Source organism: Cavia porcellus, unplaced genomic scaffold (genome assembly GCF_034190915.1).
Source record: "Cavia porcellus strain 051 isolate PalLab524CR breed Dunkin Hartley unplaced genomic scaffold, mCavPor4.1 scaffold_9, whole genome shotgun sequence".
Lineage (NCBI taxonomy): Eukaryota > Metazoa > Chordata > Mammalia > Rodentia > Caviidae > Cavia > Cavia porcellus.
In genome coordinates, this window is record NW_026947492.1 from 86762312 (window position 1) to 86781736 (window position 19425).

At 42.1% G+C, this 19425-nt stretch overlaps 1 protein-coding gene across 3 annotated transcripts in view; it reads left to right on the forward strand.

The window, feature by feature from the left end:
• LOC100728849 (protein kinase C-binding protein NELL1-like) overlaps nt 1-19425 on the forward strand; it is a 510642-nt gene that overhangs the window by 113505 nt on the left and 377712 nt on the right. The gene's annotated exons all lie outside the window — the stretch shown is intronic.

A 19425-nucleotide genomic window follows, 5' to 3' on the forward strand; every position in this document is an offset into this window, starting at 1 on the left:
CCAGTGAGGGCACCCCAGATCTGCCCAGCTCCTCCTCTGCAGACCTATGGCCAGGCGCGGCAGCTAAACAGACTGGGCTAGGCTGGTAGTGTGGGCCAGCCCACCTATCGGGAGCTCAGCAGGTCTGCAAATGAAGCCGGAATGGGGAGGCTGATGTGGAAGCCTCAAACCCACCTCTCTCCTTCACTGCACCTGGAAGCCTGAGGGAACTCCAGCAGTCTGGGCGCAGATATCCAGAGTCCTCCAGACACGCAGAGAGGCCAGTGAGGGCACCCCAGATCTGCCCAGCTCCTCCTCTGCAGACCTATGGCCAAGCGCACCCATTTGACCATTTCTACAAATGTGGAATAGATGTATTACCCTAGGCTCCACTGTTACATATCTGGTTTTACACTTTCCCCATATAAACTTTGATACTCGCTTCTTCAAGGTGAGAAACTCTCTGTATTACTAAGGTGACTTTGTACTTCCAAGTCTTATTAAAAGTGGCTGGCAGTGAAATAAAAGGCTGGCCGTGGAAGACCCCCCCACTTAGGAAGACATTTGTGCTTATGGCTTCTTTTATTGGAACCTAATTAGACACATCCTAGGGCCTGCGGGAGCTGACCTGAGAACACAAGAGATAAGGTGAGCATGTTGAATTCTGTGTGGCTTTTGGGGGTGCAATTTTGCATGATCATTAAAGTGATGTGTAATACTTCCTACCGCACACCTGCTCAGTGTGGCCCCTTCTCACTCTGCCAAACAATTACATCCAGTAACTGGCATCCTGTAAATTTAAAACAAAAGTACCAATCATATAGCTTCCACGAGGTCTCTAGAGGCTAGCCTGTATTTCCTCCTTCAGTTGTGTCCTGTACTGATTTTTGTCTGCCTATGACACAATTTTCTTTTAGTTCTTTAAATTTGCTCAATTCTTCCAAACCACCAGACCTATGCCTATGCTGTTTCGAGAATACCAAGTTCACTCCCACTCATCCTTAACTTTCACATCTTATATTGCACATTTTCACTATCATCTAGTGTTCATTTTGCCACTGAGTAGTTATTGGCCCTTTGCCTGCTATCTGGCTTCCCCACAGTTTCTAGCACCCTGAATCTCACTGTCACATCACCAAATACCTGCTACTCAACAGCTGGCTGCAGTATTTGCAAATATTGGAATGGACCAATCATAACGACAGTAGCATCTATATTCCTGATTTCTGACCTTATGATCCTAGCCTTCTAGGTAATTGCATTCATTAACTATTTTCCCTTTGCTTCCCTCTCCCTATCTTTATGAAGTAGATCCCTTTTCTATCTGCTCACTGGGGCAGGGTTGTTGTGAGAATCAAATGAGCACCTGCATGTGAGTGGGTGTTTTCAATCACACATGCTTTGTAGATAGCACCAACGAGGGCAAAAGGAAGTAATCCAAGCATTTCTGCAACTTTTTGGGATTGCTGTGTTCTGGAGAATGGCTCCTAGTTTATAGAAGGTGCTCCTTGCTTTGCTGGACTGATTCACAGCACAGTCAACCATGGCACACTCTCATGTTGAATTTCCATGGGCCTGTGTCTGCAGGAGCTCTGGCAGGCATGCAGAAATGGGGAGAAGGTAATTTACAGATAGGGCACAAGCATAAACTGTCACAGATGAGATTAGGGACAGATGTCCACCTACTGGAGATCGAACATGGCTGGGGACTGGTGTTTTGCCTGTATGGTGGTTATGTCACCGTGATAAAATCCTGTAACTGTTTCTTAAAACTGTATCTGAGGCTTGTCTGCAAGGGTTTCCATCAGCCCAGTTGAGAACACATTCTTGGCGTAGTTCCATAGCTGTTGAGAAACAGCATTATTGTGAAACTCAATAGATTTTTTCTTTCCTTTTTTAAAAACCATGATGAAATGTGCAAGGTAGTATCTAAAATGACCACCCTGTCTTTAGTCATACTGTGTGGAGATGGTCTTTATTAACAGTCTTATTCCCATCCTTCAGACCTCCCTTTGGATATGCACAAATGCTCTTTGAACAGTGGGATGGCATCAGACGTGTTGTTCTTCAGCTGCTCCTTCATTTACCAGAGCACAAGCTCTTGATCTGCTGCAGGATCCTGCCCAGGAGGGATGAGGACCGCCGTGTTCCTCACAGGGCAGCCAGGACAGTGGGTTGATGGGCAGCTTGTGTGGCAGCACTCATCGCATGCTCCGGGCTTCCTGCTGTGGGCTGTGGTGTGTCCCTCTTGCCTGTTACAGCAGTGGCTGTGGAGACAGGGAGGAAGCCAGGAGCACCTGCCCTTGCATCAGCATGCCCTATTTTGGGCGTGTAGCTGGGTGAGAGTGGAAATTAGCCTGCACTGATATAGGAGCAGCAAAACTGAAATGGGTGTGTGGTGAAGGTCAGATGCTTTGAGCAGGGCACAATGCTAGATCTTTTTTTTTTTTTTTTTTTTGGCTGTTGTGGTGCTAGTGCTATCCAAGGTCAGACATCAAGAGAACACAAGGAGAGAAAGTGTCATTTACTTTAGTTGTTAAGACTAAAGGAGCTTGTGGACTTGAACAGAAATGGGTTTCAACCCTGGCCCTGCCACGAGCTATGTGAACCTTACTTTTCTTTTTCTCTCTCTTTAATAGTTCGTTTTATTTTATTACTACGTGTTTGTAGTTCATGCAGTTTACAATCGTCTTGCGGAGGAATAAGATGTACATGTTACAGCTCGTTTTTTCTTTAACTCCTTTTCTCTTCCCTCCTCCTCCTGCTCTGGTTCCCTGACCCTATTTTCTGTTCTGATTAATGCTGTTTGTTTTAGCACAAGTTAAGTCTTACAGTGTTTACACTGATTTGGGTTATTAAGGCTCCTGTACTTGATATGTCTTTATTCCTCTCATTTCCCCTTCCCTTCACTTCCTCTTTGCTCCTTTGGATCCTTTCCCCATTGGGTGAAATCTGTGCCCTTGTCCCTTTATATTCATCTTTTATCATTTTCTTTGCTGGTACTTTGCCTCACTCAGCTGAAGGCTATGCAGGATCCAATCTTATGTGTCTAATTTATTTCACTCCACAGTATGTTTTCCAGAGGCATCTGTTTTCCTATAGATGCCTCAAGTTTGTTCTTCTGTATAGCTGAGTAGTATTCTACTATATTTAGCTACTACATTTCACCTATCCAGTCACCTGGTGGTGGGTATACAGGCTTCTCCCAGGACTTAGCTATTACAAATTGTGCTGCTACAAACATAAATAAATATCACTGCAATATGATGATTTTAGCTATTTGGGGAAGATATCTACCAGGGTGATAGCTTGGTCACATGAAGTTTGAATTCCTTGAGAAATCTTCATACTGATTTTCTTTTTTTTTTTTTTTTTTTTTTTTGGCCTTTTCATTTTTACCGGTACCAGGGATCGAACTCATGACTGCCTGCTTGCAAGGCAGGCGCTTATGCCACTGAGCTAAATCCCCAGCCCCCATACTGATTTTCATAATGGTTACAATAGTTTACAGTCCCATCAATAGTGTAGAAAAGATCTCTTTTATGCCACAACCACACAGAATTGGCTATTGATTAATTCCCACCTTCCAGAGCAAGGTGGAATCTTAATATTGGTTTGATTCATATTTCTTTAAATGGCCAGAGATGTTGAACATTTTTTTCATATATCTATTGGCCATCTGTATTTCTTCCTCTGTGAGGTCCCTGCTTATTTCCCTAGTCCATATCTTCACTGGATCTTTAATTTTGGGTGGTTTAATTTTCTTAATGTTCTGTATATTGTAGATGTTAGTCCTCTGACTGAGGAGTAGCTGTAAAGTTTTTCCCATCCTGTAGCAGTCTCTTCGCTCTCCTGACTGAATGTTTGCTGTGCAGAAACTCTTTAACCTTCTATAACATCACTTGTGGAATCTTGTTACTACTTCCTGTGTGATCAAGATTCTGTTGAGGAACTCCTTTCCTACTCCTGTGTCAGAAGTTTGACTATTTTGTCTTATGGAAAGTTTAAGGTTTCTGTTTTAATGTTTATATCTTTGATCCATTTTTGTTTTAATTTAGTGTATGGTGAGCAATAACAGTTCAATTTCATTCTTCTACAAGCAGGAAACCATTTCTCCCAAACTGCTTGTTGAATGGGCTGTCTTTCCTCCAGTGTATGGTGTGGACCCTCTGCCATAGTGCAGATAGCTGATGTCTGGGGAGGTTGTTATATCCTCAGTTCTGTTCCTTTCATCCAGTGTCTGTTTCTATTCCAGTAACGTGTCATTTTTATCTCTATTGCTTTGTAGTAAAGCTTAAAGTCAGGTCTTGCTATGCTACCTGCTTTGCTCTTATTGCTCAGAGTTACTTTTGCTCTCCTGGGTCTCTTCTGGTTGTACATGAATTTTAGGGTTGCTTTCTCTGGATCTGTAAAGTGTGCTGTTGGTATTTTAATTGGGATTGCATGACATCTGGATAGCAGTTTTGGAACTGTGGCCATTTTGACAGTATCGTTTCTGCATAACCAGGAGCAAGGGGCATCTTTCTGTTTTCTGATGTTCTCTTCAATTTCCTTTCTCAGAGTGCTGTAGTTTTATTTGTACAGGTCTTTCATTTGTTTGGTTAGGTGAATTGTTAAGTATTTCATTTGTCTTAAAGCCATGGTGAATAGTATTGTTTTCATAATTTCCTTCTCATCCCATGCATGGTTGGTGTACACAAGTGCCAGTGATTTTTGTGTTTTGTTCTTATACGCTGATACTTTGCTGAAACTGACTATTAATTCCAACAGTTTCTTGGTGCGGTTTTTTGGGTCTTCCATGTAGAGTATCATGTCATCTGCAAAAGTGAAATTTGAGCTCTTACTCTCTTATATGTGTCACTCTTATTTCTTCTTCTTGTCTGATTGCTCTGGCTAATGTTTCAAGAACTATGTTGAACAGCAGAGGTGATAGTGGACATCCTTTTTTCTTTTTGATTTTAGAAAAAATGCTTTTAGTTTTTCCTCTTTAGTATTATGCTGGTTATTGGATGGTTAATGATGGCTTTTTATGACATTCATGGATGGTCCTTCTATACCTGTTTTTTTTTTTTTTTCAGGGTTTTTATCATGAAGCGGTGTTGGATTTCACAAAAAATCTCTTTTGCATCTATTGATATGATCATGTGGTTTTCAACCTTGCTCCTGTGTATGTAATGTATCACATTTGTAGCCTTATATATGTTGAACCATCCTTGCATCTCTGGGATGAAACTTATTTGATCATGATGTGTCAGCTTGTTTATAATATGATGCATTCTGTTTGCTAATATCTTTTGAGGATTTTTTGCATCTATGTTAATTAAAGAGATTAACCTACAGTTCTCTTTTAAAGTTGGGTCTTTATCTGGTTTTAGGAGTGATACTGACTTCTAGAAATGAGTTTGGAGCACTCAGCTGTTCTTTGAACAGCTTGAGGAGTATTGGTAATGTAACATCCTTACAGTTTTTGTGGAATTCAACAATGAATCCACCAGGTCCTGAGCTTTTTAACACAACTTACTTTTTTAAGCTTCAGTCATAGGACAGGTACTATTGTGCCTCATTTGTGGGATTAGGAGAATTAAAAGTGATAATGCACAAGGGTCAGATAGGCCACATTTTACTGCAAATAATAATGGCTGAAATGACCAGAATACGTGCAAGGATACACAATGTATACTTAAATAAGACATTTAAATGAGGTGACGCCTGGGGTAAGTTTTTGACTGGGACAAGGTACTTTGCATCTTTCTGTTCTGACCTCCTCAGCTGTATCTCTGGATGTTTTCCCTGACAAAGAGAAAAGAGGTTTCCATGAATATCACAGACTGCTCATCCTTCCTTTCATGGTTCTAGAACACTGCTTATCCAGGAAACAGGGTCTCTGAGCAAAGAAGGAGGAGTGGTTGTGGGACAGATTGTGAGCAGTGTGTGCCCCAGCGTGACAGTAGTTCAGCACTGGGCCTTGGTAGTGAGTGTCATGATGACATTGTGATGGTGCTGTTGCTAGATCTGATTATGACGATTCTGCTTGCACACCTCAGTGGAGCAGCAGGTACCAGCAGAACAAATACCACCATGATCTGGTGGATCAGGAGTGATTTTTAATCGCTGTTCCTGCTGTCAAAGCATTTTCAAAAGGCGCAGGTCATGATCCAACAGGCCAGAGTGCTCCCTGCCTCCAGATTCTGTCCACCATGTTGGCAGGGTGGGTACTGCAAGGCTGTTACTTTAGGAAATTCAGCCTCCACCTGTTTGCCTGTTGCAGCTGCCCTTCCATGAGCTACTTAAACACAGCTTCCTATTCCACAGAACATGCTGGCAGGCCCACCTGTGCCACTGTGGACTGTAGCTTTTATCCCAGCTGGCCTCCTGCTTACCTTTGCCTGAAGACCCCAACACTTGCATTCGTGGCCCATCAATGTCTGGCCTTTGATACCTGCTCATTTTGGCAATTTCTTTGGAGGTTTTTCTCTTCTTGCTGATCTCAGAACCTCCAAACTACCCTGCCAGTCACCACCCACAGTATCTTTACCAGCAGGGGAGATCCCAAATTTGCTTTGCTGATCTTTTTGATCTTGACTCCTTGGCATATTTTGATGATTTTGTTTTCCTGCTACACTCTAAGTGCAAATTGGATTCTGGATAGTTTGTTGGGAAGCTGCTTTACTTTCCCAAAGTTAGAGTCATGCAGCATTGAAATCCAGCTTTACTGATGGGTTTAAAGTCCACTTAAGGGAACTTTCTAGTCTGAAGATGAAAATGAACACAGTCTTCACAATATTCACAAATTGTTAAACATGCAAGTTAGGTGTCTGAGCATAGCTCCAAAACTCATCCTTGCTCAACACTGCATGGGAAAGGTGACTCAGGACTTGCAAGGCCATCAATCACCAAGATTAACTAAAGTGTCTCTTTCCTCAAAAGAAAGAAACATGCCTAACTCGGTCACAGTCGTCACTCATGGGAAAAGCAGGGAGGCTGCAAAAAGCCTCCAGCGCATGTGAGCTCCCTTCGATTGCTTCTCCCCAAACATCCTGTCACCTCCTATCTTCCCTCTGCTCTGCATCCTAGCAGGCTGTCTGATTTTATGAGTTTTGTTGGCAGCAGATTTGGGGAAAGGAGAGGGCAACTTTTCCATCTCTGTGGGGTCACTTTGTGCTGGCTGTGTCCATCGACAGAAGGTCCTAATTAGGCCATGCACTGTGGGTTAATACCTTTTTATATTTAGCTTCCCAATCCTCATAACGTTTTACAGACTGTGTCATGCCATACCATTCCTTGGCATTTATCTATTCCTTGCACTTCTTTTCTAAGTTACCCCTTGAATTGATTATTCTCTTTTTGGATGAGCAAGTCTCAATACAGACTATTGTCCAGATCCATGACTATAACAGATGGCTCTCTGCCTTTCCTGCTTTCGGTGGGCTGTCCTTGGGTGTGTTTCTTAAGCCCTTGGGGTTTCTTGAATCTTGAGTTTTGGTTTTCTCTTCAGTAAAATGAGGGTGGCAGAAATCCTTGCCTTTATCTTCCTCACCAAGTACAAAAAATATGCAACTTCTATGTGAACTGGAGGTGGCCTGTGCATGAGGAAAGAGTTTCTAGCACTGGGACTGGAGGACGAGAGGCTGAAATGGGCAGTGGGAAGGTGTCTGCCTCCGAGGATGGAACATGCAGGACTCCCCAGAGGGCTCTGCATCCTCACCTGCTCTGTTGGCCCAGTGGAGTAGATTCACCTTCCACGGGACCTGATCCTCCAGATCTAGCCCCAAAGCTCAGCCCGCGGCCATTCCTTCCCTACTGCCCCAAGCTCACAGGTTCTGCTCCTCAGGAACCCAGTAGAGGCCTTGTCTAGCTCCAGATGGGTCATTTCATGATGCAGCTGGCCTCTGCCAGGCCTCATTGCATGATGAGACCTTTGGGGGATGTACTGATGTGATTGGAAAAAAGGAAATTGTCAAAGTGATGCCAAGGAACATCCTGAAAAGGCCAATCCTTGAGCTTTTGTTGCTTGATATTTAAAAAGCGCAATATTTGGCAAGGGTAAATACTATTATTTGTGTCTGTGGTCATCTCACCCGGGAGGTATTTATGTTGGAAACTGTCTTGGAAAGCCTTGTACCTGAGCTTCCAGAAGGATGTGGCACAGGTCTGCAAGTCACTGCTTATTTTATCACACGCATCTGTGATGCCTATTACAGTCTGTGAAGGACTCATCAGTGTCCTGTAAAATCATCTTGGTCACTGCATGGTGTGTAGTTTAGAATTTGTCTCATCCTCCATCAGTCATAGTTCTTACACCCAGTGAACAGTGTCTGCACCATGGACTTGTTTGATTTTAATGTTGTTGTCCTGGCACATGGCAAAAGCCTGGCACAGAATAGGTGTGCAGTAGGATTTGCTGAATGAATGAATGGATTTGCAAATGAAAGAAAGATTGCAAAGCCCAGGTGCCTCTGTTGGGTGTGAGAGAAGAGTTTTAACTGCTGAAGGCTCCATATTCTTCCCACAACTTTGAAGAGACAGGCATGAACCCATAAGGTCCACAACCCTCATGGACCCAAGGTAGAAATCAGTGGTTACTGAATTTGGACATGGGACAGTTAACTTCCATTGGAAATGAGAGGAAGGTTCAAGAAGCAGGGGATCAAGGGAAAATCTTTAGAAGAGAACAAGATGGCTGGGCTGTTAGTCTTCATTTTCCAAAGTTGCTTGGGCCACAATTTTATCATTTGTTTTTAAAAAGAGAGGGCTTGAGTGTAGCTGAGTGGTACACCATTTGCCTAGCATGCGCAATATTCTCACCTCATACACATGTATGCACACACACACACACACACACACACACACTTCATCCAGCATAACGGGTTTAATTGAAGCTATGTATGGAAAGCGTATAGATTTGTGTGGTATATAATAAAGATTTTCATTATTATTTTTGCTGATGTTGTTAGCAGTAAGAGAAGGAGAAAGAGAAAGGAACATTTATGAAATAAAATTAAGCAAATCCTGGCTAGCAGATGAGTTCTAATTGTGCCTCAAAGTTCTATATGTACTTTGGCAAGGACTTTCTTTTTTTCAGGCATTGTTTGGAAAAGTGAGGAAATTGAATTTTATGGCCTCTGGATGATTAGTTTGCATAGAGTTGGAGTTGAAGAATGCACAGAATTTGTGTATCAGAGAATGTGATATGCCTGTGGGAGATAAGTTTCTTTGTAAAAATTCTTTCCAGCTTATGCCATCAGGTTATTTAATCAAGCAAAAAGAACAGCATGTCTGTTATGATCCTTCTATGCTTGCAAATACACTTTGGATACGGGGGGAGATTGTCAGATAGCCATAGTTTGCTTGGTTGACTCATTTGGTTGAATACTAAGGTGTAAAGAATCTCAAGGGGTTCAGAAAAAGAGAAGGAAAAAGGTAAAAGATAGTCTTCTTTGTAAAGCTCCTAAATTGTCAGCAAGATGCTTGCTTTATAATCACTCATATATCCTTTAGAAAAAAAAAAAGGAGTTATCAGGAAATGGAAGATAAAAAGAAAGAAATAAGTACTATTTATTAAGTGTTTGAACAACTCCGTGGCATATGGGAGCAGATAGTTTTAAGATATTTTCATTTCCATTTTGATTGCGAGGTTGTAGGACCAGGGAGGCTTGGCTTCTGTATGGTCCCAGAAGTAAGTGGCAGATTAAAGTTGGGACTGACACCCAGGCCTGTGTGACTTCAAATACATCATACCCTCTCCTTGGTGAGGTAACCTCTCTACAATTCTTATGTCTCCTAGTACTCTACACTTCTCCCTTATCCTCACACTCCATTGATAAACTTCCTGCCTCCCCCAGAGGATGGAAACAATTAGTTGCCTGATTCTTTATTATGGACCCTGCATGTCCAGTACTGGGGTATTTTCCATCTTTTTTCCAGCCACCACTTTTCTTTGTAGGGTGGTGTGCTATGGTTTGTGTCTAGGTGTCCCCAAGCCTCATGTGGCCTTGGAGGTGGCTGAATCTAGTGTCTGTGATTGGCTTGTTGTCTAGTGCTGGGATTGGTGGTGTGAGTGCTGCACCTGCCTAAGGGCAGAGATAACATACAGTGTAAGGGTGGGAAAAAGGGGTGTTTTTTTCTCTTTTGCTTTTTTGCTCTTGCTGCTCTTGCTGCTGTGAACGGCTGCCCCTCAGCCATGCCATGCTACCTTGGAGCCAGCTGAGTACAGACTAAAACTTCCAAAACTTTAAGAAATATAGCTTACTTCCTTAATTTTGGGAATCTGTTGTTTTGTCTCAGAAGTGAGAGAAAAGTAACTGAGACAGGGGCCTCTCTTCTGCAGCATTTATTTCATCCATTTCTCTTCCTCTTGCATCCTATCAATGAGAACCAAGTCAAAAAAGCTCCTACACTTTCTATTCCCATCTCCTTCTCTAGCTGCATCTCCATTTCTCAGCTTTTCGTTACAGCAAAAATCCTGGCCACATGGCCAATTCCGAGAGTTAATTCTCCATCTTCATGCTGTTGGACCTATCACTTGTGTTTGGCCTAATTCGTCACTTCCTGCTTGAAAATTACACTTGGCTGAGTTATGGGGACACGAAAGACTTGGAGTCTTTCACTTCTGACTGTGTAAGCATCAGTGACCGACAGGTTTTCCTGATTCCACATTTGCTGTTATCCCTGGATTAAAATAGGTCTATGCCTAACCCATTAACCAAATTAGATCATGTCAGCCTGCTACTCACAACTCCCCAAAGCTTCTCATTTCACGTAAGGCAGCAGACTGAGCCCAACGGTGGTCTTTGAGTCTAAGGTGTTTTAGTCTCTTTCTTTTCCCCCAACCTCATCTTCTGCCACCGTCTACCCTGCTTACTGTGCCCCAAGGAAACCTCGTTTCTTGAGTGTTGGTGTTCTTTGAGCATTCTCCACATACCTGTCTTGGTTACTTTTCTTTCATAATTGAGACAAAATACCTGATGCCGAAAGTGAAGGAAGGAAAGGTTTGTTTAGCTTATAGATTTTGTAGGTTTCAGTCCATACTCAGATGCCTCCAAGGCAGGGTAGAATGGCTGAGGGGCCATTTGAAATGGCTGCAAGCAACAAAGTCTTGGTCCAGCCTGTTTCCTCTCATTTCTTTTCATCTTAAAATCCAGGATAATAGAAAACAGAGGATATAGAAGGTAATATGTATTATATTCTCTAAGAAGCTTGTGGTCTTACTTGGAAGCTACAACCAGTACGATAACCAGTAGACTGTCATACATGGTGCTGCCTGATACAATGCTGAGTAATGAAACGAGTCTATTTTAACGCTATTACAACTGGGAAAACAGGTGCCTTCTCTCAGTCAGCATTTGTTGTGTTAGGCCTTATGCTAGTTTCTGGGGATAAAGAGGTGATGATAGTGATGGTGATGATTACATGATTTCACTTCAATGAAACATCTAGAATAAGCATAGTCATAGAAACTTCAGACTGGGTCAGCAGGGGCTTGGGGTGATGAGGAATATAGAATTATTGTTTTATGATTATGAAGTTTGTGCTCAGGATAATGAAAAAGTATTGGAAGTAAATAGAGGTGATTGTCCCACAATATTGTTAATTTAACCAGACCCACTGATTTGTACAGTTAAAATGAATGAAATGGTAACATTGTGTTACACATATTTTATGGTTAAAAGTGATAATGTAATGTATTAAAATCTGTTGAACTATTGACCTTAACTTAATAACTGTTAAATATTATCATACCAGAATATAAAGAAAACCCAAATCTACATTTTGAACAAATCATTCATTAGTCAGGAACATCTGACCTTTAAAGTCATCTCTGTCATATATTCCAGCAAATTTTATTTTAAACAAAAGGAAAATAACTTCATGAACTCAAGGCAAAGAGACCATATCATTTACAAGTCAAAGAAATTTGGGTTGGCTTCACATATGTGGATAGCAACTTAATAAGATAAAATAAGATGAAAATAACATTTTCAATAAAACCCAAGGAAAGATTCAGAGGAAGAGCTTCCCAGTTTGACAGCTGTGTCGAGTTCTTGGTGTATCATACAATCAGTGAAGTGCCAAGAGTGTTTCAAGCCCAGAGACCAGAACATACTAAGGACAGAGGCAAGAGACTGCCTGAGACTTCCAGGATTTGCAAATAAGTCCAACAAGTTGGCATGGGCAGAGTTTCTGTAAAGTGAAGTGGAGAAATTCTCTAGACATTAAATGTTGTAAAGTATTTCATTCATTTACTTACGTAATATCCTTATCCTTATTTCACTTAGTGTAATATCCTTTATCTTTCTTTGAATTCCAGTAACACTTTCATTATTTTGTTTTGATTGCTTTTGTTCTGTTTTGCTTGGTTTGATTTTATTGTGTCTGATGGTGTAGACAACTATTTTGAGGAAGACAAGAGACATTATGGTAAAAAAATTTTCTCAAGTACTAATATGAAGTGCCTAGTAATGTCTATTCATGAAATAAGAAAGAAAAAGACACAGAGTAAAAGGGGCTTGTGAGATCTGTATAAAGAGGTTAAGGGGGGCTTATCCATGGAGGTTTCACATAATTCTTCAGCTATTCCAAACAGCTTCTTCCATCTGATAATTTGCATTTCTGCCTTTCCATCAGCCTAGTGTTGGAAGTACTGGTGGACAGTTTAAAATTTTTTCCCAATTAACACATAATACTTGTATAGACTTAAAGAGTATAGTGTGATATTTCATACATCAAATAAAAAACAAGTATATAATATATGCTGATCAAATTGTTAAGGTCTATAATGTATACTGATGAAACCAAATCAGTATCTATCTCCTTACTGTCTCTTTATGTGTGGGACATTGGAGATTCTATCTTCTTGTTCTTCATAAAATATATATTTCCGACTACTGTAGCATAGAACTCTGGATTTGATGCCTCCAAACTGTGATTTGGTGCCCGTGCTCTACTATCCTTCTAGCCTTCCCTCCATCTCCCTTTGCTAGCCTCTCTTGGTCACTGTTCTCCTCTCTTCTGCTTTGAGATCATTTGTTTTAGCATCCACAGATAAGTGAGCACGCATAGTATTGGTCTGTCTGTGTCGCACTTATTTCACTTAGTGTAATGTCCTTTAGTTGCATCTGTTTTAGCTGGAGGACTCTTAATCTAGCCCAAGGCGGGGGAACCAAACTGGATCACCTTCTGGATGAACATGCAGTCACAAAGAGATGCCTATGTCCAGGAACTGATCTGGCAGATAAAATCTGAGTACCTATGTGCAAAATAAGTGAAACAGAAACCATGATCTGGAGCGTATATTTTTGTTGTAAGAACTGGTTTAGGTACTGAAGATGCCAAGAGAAGTAGGTGCTGATATCTGCTTTCAAGCTGTCTATGAATTCATGTATGCTGACTGGAGCACAGATTGCAAGGGAAATGGGCACTGGGGATGGTGAGAAGATCAGAGCTTCTATCTTCGTATTCTCTGATGGGCGAGCATCTCAAACCTACCATGGAACTTTCTTTAAATGCCTGTTTGACTCTCAGTATAACAGAAATTGACTTGAATAACTTGAGCAGAAAACAAGAAAATTATTAAAAGGCTATCAAGTTATCTCATGGAATAAACATGAGGGAAAGAGTTTAACTGGGTCACTGGAGGGATATTAAAAAAAACAATAAACCCTCAGGTAGCTTTTAGTGTCATTTTACTTATAACACTCACGTTAGTACTAGCTAACATTTTCCAAAGCAATTACTGCGCTTTAATTCATCAAGCCTCAAAATAAGTAGGTAAGCAGCATCTTTGATGTGTGAGATAACAAGGATATGAAATGATTTGTCCAGGATGGCTTTTCACTTGATTGGTTAAGCCCAGAATTTAGAACAGGGCCCTTCTGACTATGGAGTCCATTCTTTTCCAGTTAGCCATCTTCAAAATATTCTTCCCTTACTGGTGTATGTTTTTCCCTTAGTAATTCCTTTACCTTCATAATTGTTCTTTTCACTCATTTGGGTCTTGGGAAAAGAGGAGTCAGTTACATGTCCTTAATAATAAGACATGCCTGAAAACTGTCTTTAAGTTATATCCTGCGACCTGAGCATGAAGGGCCACCAAGAAAACAGATAATTAAAGCAATGAGTAGGAGGTTTCAGTTGTTGCAGTGATTTCCTTATTATCATCCATGAGATGCCTTACAAGGCACGGCCCATTGTAGTTAAAATAATGACACAGAATTTGAAAGGGATTTGAAACTTTGTCAGACATTTTCTGAGCCTAGAGTTGTAGCTCATTGTTTTCCAAATTTCAGTTTTTCCTCCACAATGAACAATGACTTTGTGATTAAACAGCTGCAGTTACTATTGAATGCTTCCCACTTAATAACAAAAGTCTTTTTTAGAGCAGGAAGTTTAACTAAAATGATTTGCTCTTCTTTGATGATTGTGAATTTCTAAAGCCTGAAAAGACTGATAGCATGGGGAAGAAAGAAACTTTTCAGAAGACGATTATTTTTAGAAGGAAGAGCCCTAAATTAAATGAATAATTCAGTGTACAAGCTGTGGAGCAGAAGTCACAGCATACAAGTTGTCCTCTCGGTAAATATTATTAAAAAGCAATCAAGTGTATATTGGGAGGACTGCAGGCAGCAGCTGAGACAGAGAGGATGAGAGATCACGGAAGCACCATGTGAAAGTAAGGACCAACTACCTGTGCTTTAGTTCTCAATAGAAGCAGCTAGCCTTATGCAGCAGGTGCTGTGTGCCGCTACACCCTTCACCTCAGTCTCGCTCCCTTCTGCCTGGCTGCAAGGTCCCCTGGGCTGATATCAGCCAGGAGCAGAAGGGAGAGGGGCCTTGTTGGTACAGATGGGCAGGTCAGTGTCCTGTGGCATAAAGAACACAAGGCAGAGCCATGTCTGTAGGGGCAGATGGGGAATACCCAGCTCATTCTATATGAGGCTGAATGACAACGTTATTTGTTTAGTGCTGATTATCCACTCTACAGTGTAAGCCTATAAGTCAGGGATGTGTTATTCTTGGGAAAATAAGAGCATCTTCGGATCTGTCACATAATGATTCTTCCCTTCGTCCATCATCCCCACCACTATCATCAGTGGGACATGGTCAGGAAAACTCTTCCTTTGCTTTATATGCTTCACTGAAAAGTGATGTTCTGGAATTTCTTTGTGGTGCTTTCCTGGTTTTTTTTCCCCCTAAGAATTTAAATGGAGCAAACTTTAGAGATGGTCCTGCTATTCCCATCATTCTTATCTTACAGGTGTACTAAGCCAAGTCCTGGCTACTTGCATTGTGTGGCTTGTTGTCACTGCATCAGGGACAAGAGCTCTGGGTCAAGCCAACTCCACTGCATGCTGCGGACATGGGATGGACATGGGGCAGACACCACAGCAGGCTGCCATCAGAGAGAGATTTGTGTCTGCTTGGGGCAAGGCTGGCACTTGTAAATGTTCGTGAGTAGTTCAGGAATTTGTACTTTTGGATAACTCATAAAACTCTCTTACTGCCTAGCCCAGTATGGGAATTGCCAGAGAACCTTAGTGGTGCATTCCAAAGTCCTAAAAATGTCATTAGGTCAAAGGACCCTTGGAATCTTGGAGATACCCATGTTTGGGGGAAGTGTGTGGATGTAGGGGCTGTGGCTGTCTTGCAAGGATGATCAAAGATACTGTGAACTATTTCCTTTGTTTTTTAACGTAGCTGCTAGACCCTTATATATTCTGCAGCATGGTTTAGAAGTTTCTAGTTCTCAGGCCTTTAGGGAGGATGTCCACCCCTGGGGAGGATGCATATTGCTACATGGGGCTATCACACATGCTCACTGCATGACAGACAGCTTGGGACACTCGTATGTTAACATAGACAGGAGCAGGTATACGTTGGGTTAGAATCCATTTTACATCCTGTCTGACCCTGAAAGTCCTAGTTGTAGTGTGGGTTTTATATGAGCAGCAGGCTTTTGATTTGGTGGCTTGCGTGTTGTGGGCAGTGAGGCATTTACTGATGAGGAGGAAACCTCCGTAGCCGGAGGCCTGTGTTGGGAGGGTCCATTTCCTCAGCTCAGGGCAGAGTGAGGAGTTCGCAGGATTTGCTTTAACTTCCCTATTTACTTAACTTGGGTGACATTGGGTGTAGGCGGTAATCACTGAGGCCCACTGACCTGTTGACAGGAGCCAGGCTCCTGAACTGTGCCTCAGGGTCAGTAGTTGCCTTTTTGCCAAGCTTCAGATTTGTTTGTGTGTCGCGTGGGCAGGGGCCTTTCACCCATCTGGGAGGATCGGGAATGATCCTGTTTCTTAGTTTATGACAACAACATGGGTCTGCGTAATGTACCTTTCATGTGTTCTTTCATTCATTAATTCCTTCATTCACCTTTTTTGCTGCCTCACCTTCCCCCTAAGCCTATGCAGGGAAACACTATCAGTGTCTTTGGCTGACAGATAACATTGTTTTATTTGTACTGTACAAACACAATAAGAATGTTGTTTATATATATGGATGTATATGATATGTATATCCATATATATATATTAGAGATTTTAAACTATTTTAAAAAGTTTTTACTTAAAAATAATTTTAAGGGCCAGGGATTTCGCTCAGCTGCATAAGCTCCTGACTGGCAAGTGTGAGGTCAAGAGTTCGATCTCCGTAACAAAAAAAAAAAAAAAAAAAAAAATTAATCTCATAGCAAATTATATGAATGGTACAGAGAAAAATCATGTACTCGGCACAGATTCTGCTTTTTTTATGTGTAGATAGTACTGTGCTTTTTTGTATGTCCGTGTACTCATATGCACAACTGTTTGAGTGTTACCTACTTCATAACCTCTACCCTAATTCTGAAGCGCAAGCTACTCACTTAGATAAATACTGCCCCATTATCAGAGTCAGGGAGTTGAGCATTGATAAATATTATTAAGTGCTCTATGGGTCTTCCTTAGCTTCAGTTTCCCTGATAACATCCTTCACAAAACATCTTCCTGCCCCAGGGTCGGATCTAGGATCCCGTCCTGTACTTGGTCTTTATGGATCTTTGATCTCTGTTAATAGGAAAATGTTCTTCAGCCTTCCTCTCTTTCATGGTATCTGCATCCCAGGCCCCAGTATCCCTGGGCACCGGCAGTCATCCTGTGGAATGTTCTCCATTGTGGATTTGCCTGATGTGCCCTCCTCATTGTATTTCCTTCCTCTGGGCTTTAAAAACACTTCTGCATTTTAAAACTCTCTTCCATTGCTATGTCTGTATCCAGTGTGTTGATTCCGCCTGCTGCATGGAATTCCAGTGAGAATTGCCTCTTGGAAGGAATCCATAGGGCTGCCAGGAGAGCAATGTCTAGGGTATTTTCCTTTGCAGGAGGAGGAGGAGGCGACTCTGATGGGAATGTCTGCCATGGGGAATAAAAAAGCCCACCTGGACACACGTGTATGGGTTGCTGTGCCTTAGCTGATGGTTGACAACCTCTGGCGTTTACCTCCTCAACTGTTTCTAAGGCACAAGGAGCCCTTTCACTTGCAGAAAATGAGCTGAGGGTGGAAGCTGATCTTCTTGATTATTTTGTGCTTCATTCACTCATGCGCTTAATCAACATTGATTTAGAGCCTACTCTGCCCTTTGGACCCCATCTTCCAGCGTATTGAACCCCAGAAAGAGAGCTTTTGAACTGCAGACTGCTCTCCTGATGGGGAAATGTTTTAAAATGTGAGATAAGGTAAATGGTTGACAACATTTTCAATTTATAAGTAAAGCAGCCTTATAGAAAATTATTATTCTACCTCTTTCACTAAATTCAGTGATTTCCATTTTTCTCAGGTCTTTCTCATATTTCTCAGGACTGAACATAATTTTGGCATCATTATCCCCGCAGTGCATAAGTAATTTGGCACGCCATGTTCTCGGTGAGAATTATTCGGTGTGTCCGTGCCCATGCTTCACAGCCTGCACATTTATCACTGCTGATGACAGCAGTATATTCTCTCGAGCTGATCTACTGTAACTTGGTGTTTCACTTTTGTTGTAAATTTGGCTTGTTTCTAGTTTTTCCACGAGTGTTAGGAATAACTCCTTTTTTAAAGGAGCAGCATCTCATATGAGAAGAGTTCTGACAAACTGTTTTGTCCAACATTATTATAACATAACAAAAATACCAGATTCCTGTGAAGAAAACACAGTCTGTCTTTAGAAAGGAAACTTATTCTTTCCATAATTATGTTTTGAGTCTCCATTTATAATGGGAAGGTAATAGGTGGAGAAAGACGTGATGGATGTCAGGTTCCTAAAGGTACCCCCTACTTGTTGCTAGGAATCTTCACATTTCAAGTGGGGTGTGGGGGTGTGGGGGTGTGGATGGGTGGAGCAGTGGGCGTGGCTGAGACCCCAGGACAGAGGCAGTGTGACCCCTCCCACCTGCAGTGGCTCCCAGTCCCTCACTTTCCTTGACACAACTGCACAATCTTAAGTTCTTGTGCTTCTGGGGGGCATCCATCAGCCCTGGCAGGAGACAGCGAGCTCCCTCCCAGCCGAGAGGATAGATTGGTGGTCCTGACCAGGATGCATCTGAGCAGGACTCCCGAGCAGGGCTTTGCAGAGAGACAGAAGAAAGCAGGAGTGTGTAGGGCTCTGTGGGAAACTGAAATGTACAGATGGCTCCAGCTCTAGCCTCCAAGAGCCTCTGAGCTTCAGGAACGGAGAGGTGATTGCCTGGGGTTAAACAGAGGCTTGTGATCTGTAGGTACTTGCAGGGGACTGTCAAACAGTATGGATTTAAACACTTTTAACTTAACTGGACCTTGGTAACCATTCAGACAGCCCGTTGTTGTGCAGGCTCAATAGGCATCTCCGCAGATTCTGGATCTCCTAATCTTCTATTACGAAGATGCCCATAATGTTTCAGATAAAGATTTTTTTTCCCCTGAAGAATGTCTCAGTTTTACTCCATGGAGGCAGGGCTTTATGAACCTGGTTTCTTGCTCTATTTTCTCATGGCTATGTAGGAGTTGGAAATATAAATATGGCTCAATCAGTGTTTTTTGATTGGATGATGACTTTAGGACTAGACTTTTAGGCTGAGCATGGGTCAGATAGGCCGATACTGCCCTGCTGCTTAGAGGGTTGCCTCAGGTTACTGTAGAGATGAGCAGCTGCAAGAAGCAAGGTCTGGGAGCAGTGAGGTGCAGAGAGAGAAGTGCATGGCCTGAGGAGCCAGGCAGGTGAGTGTCACTGTCCTCATTCCACTGCTCCATGCTGTCTCCCCTCCTGTTTACCACTTCTGACCCTCCCCATTGTTATCTGTAACATTGAAGCGAAAACACTTTCCTTAGGGTTTGTGTGACATTCATTGTTCAGAGTAGGCTCTGAAAAATGCTTCCCTCATGGTCACTCCCCTGCCGAAAGGGAGATGAGAAAAGCAGGAGAGGCCTAGATACCGTGTCCAGGGCTGTCAGGAAACAGAGCTT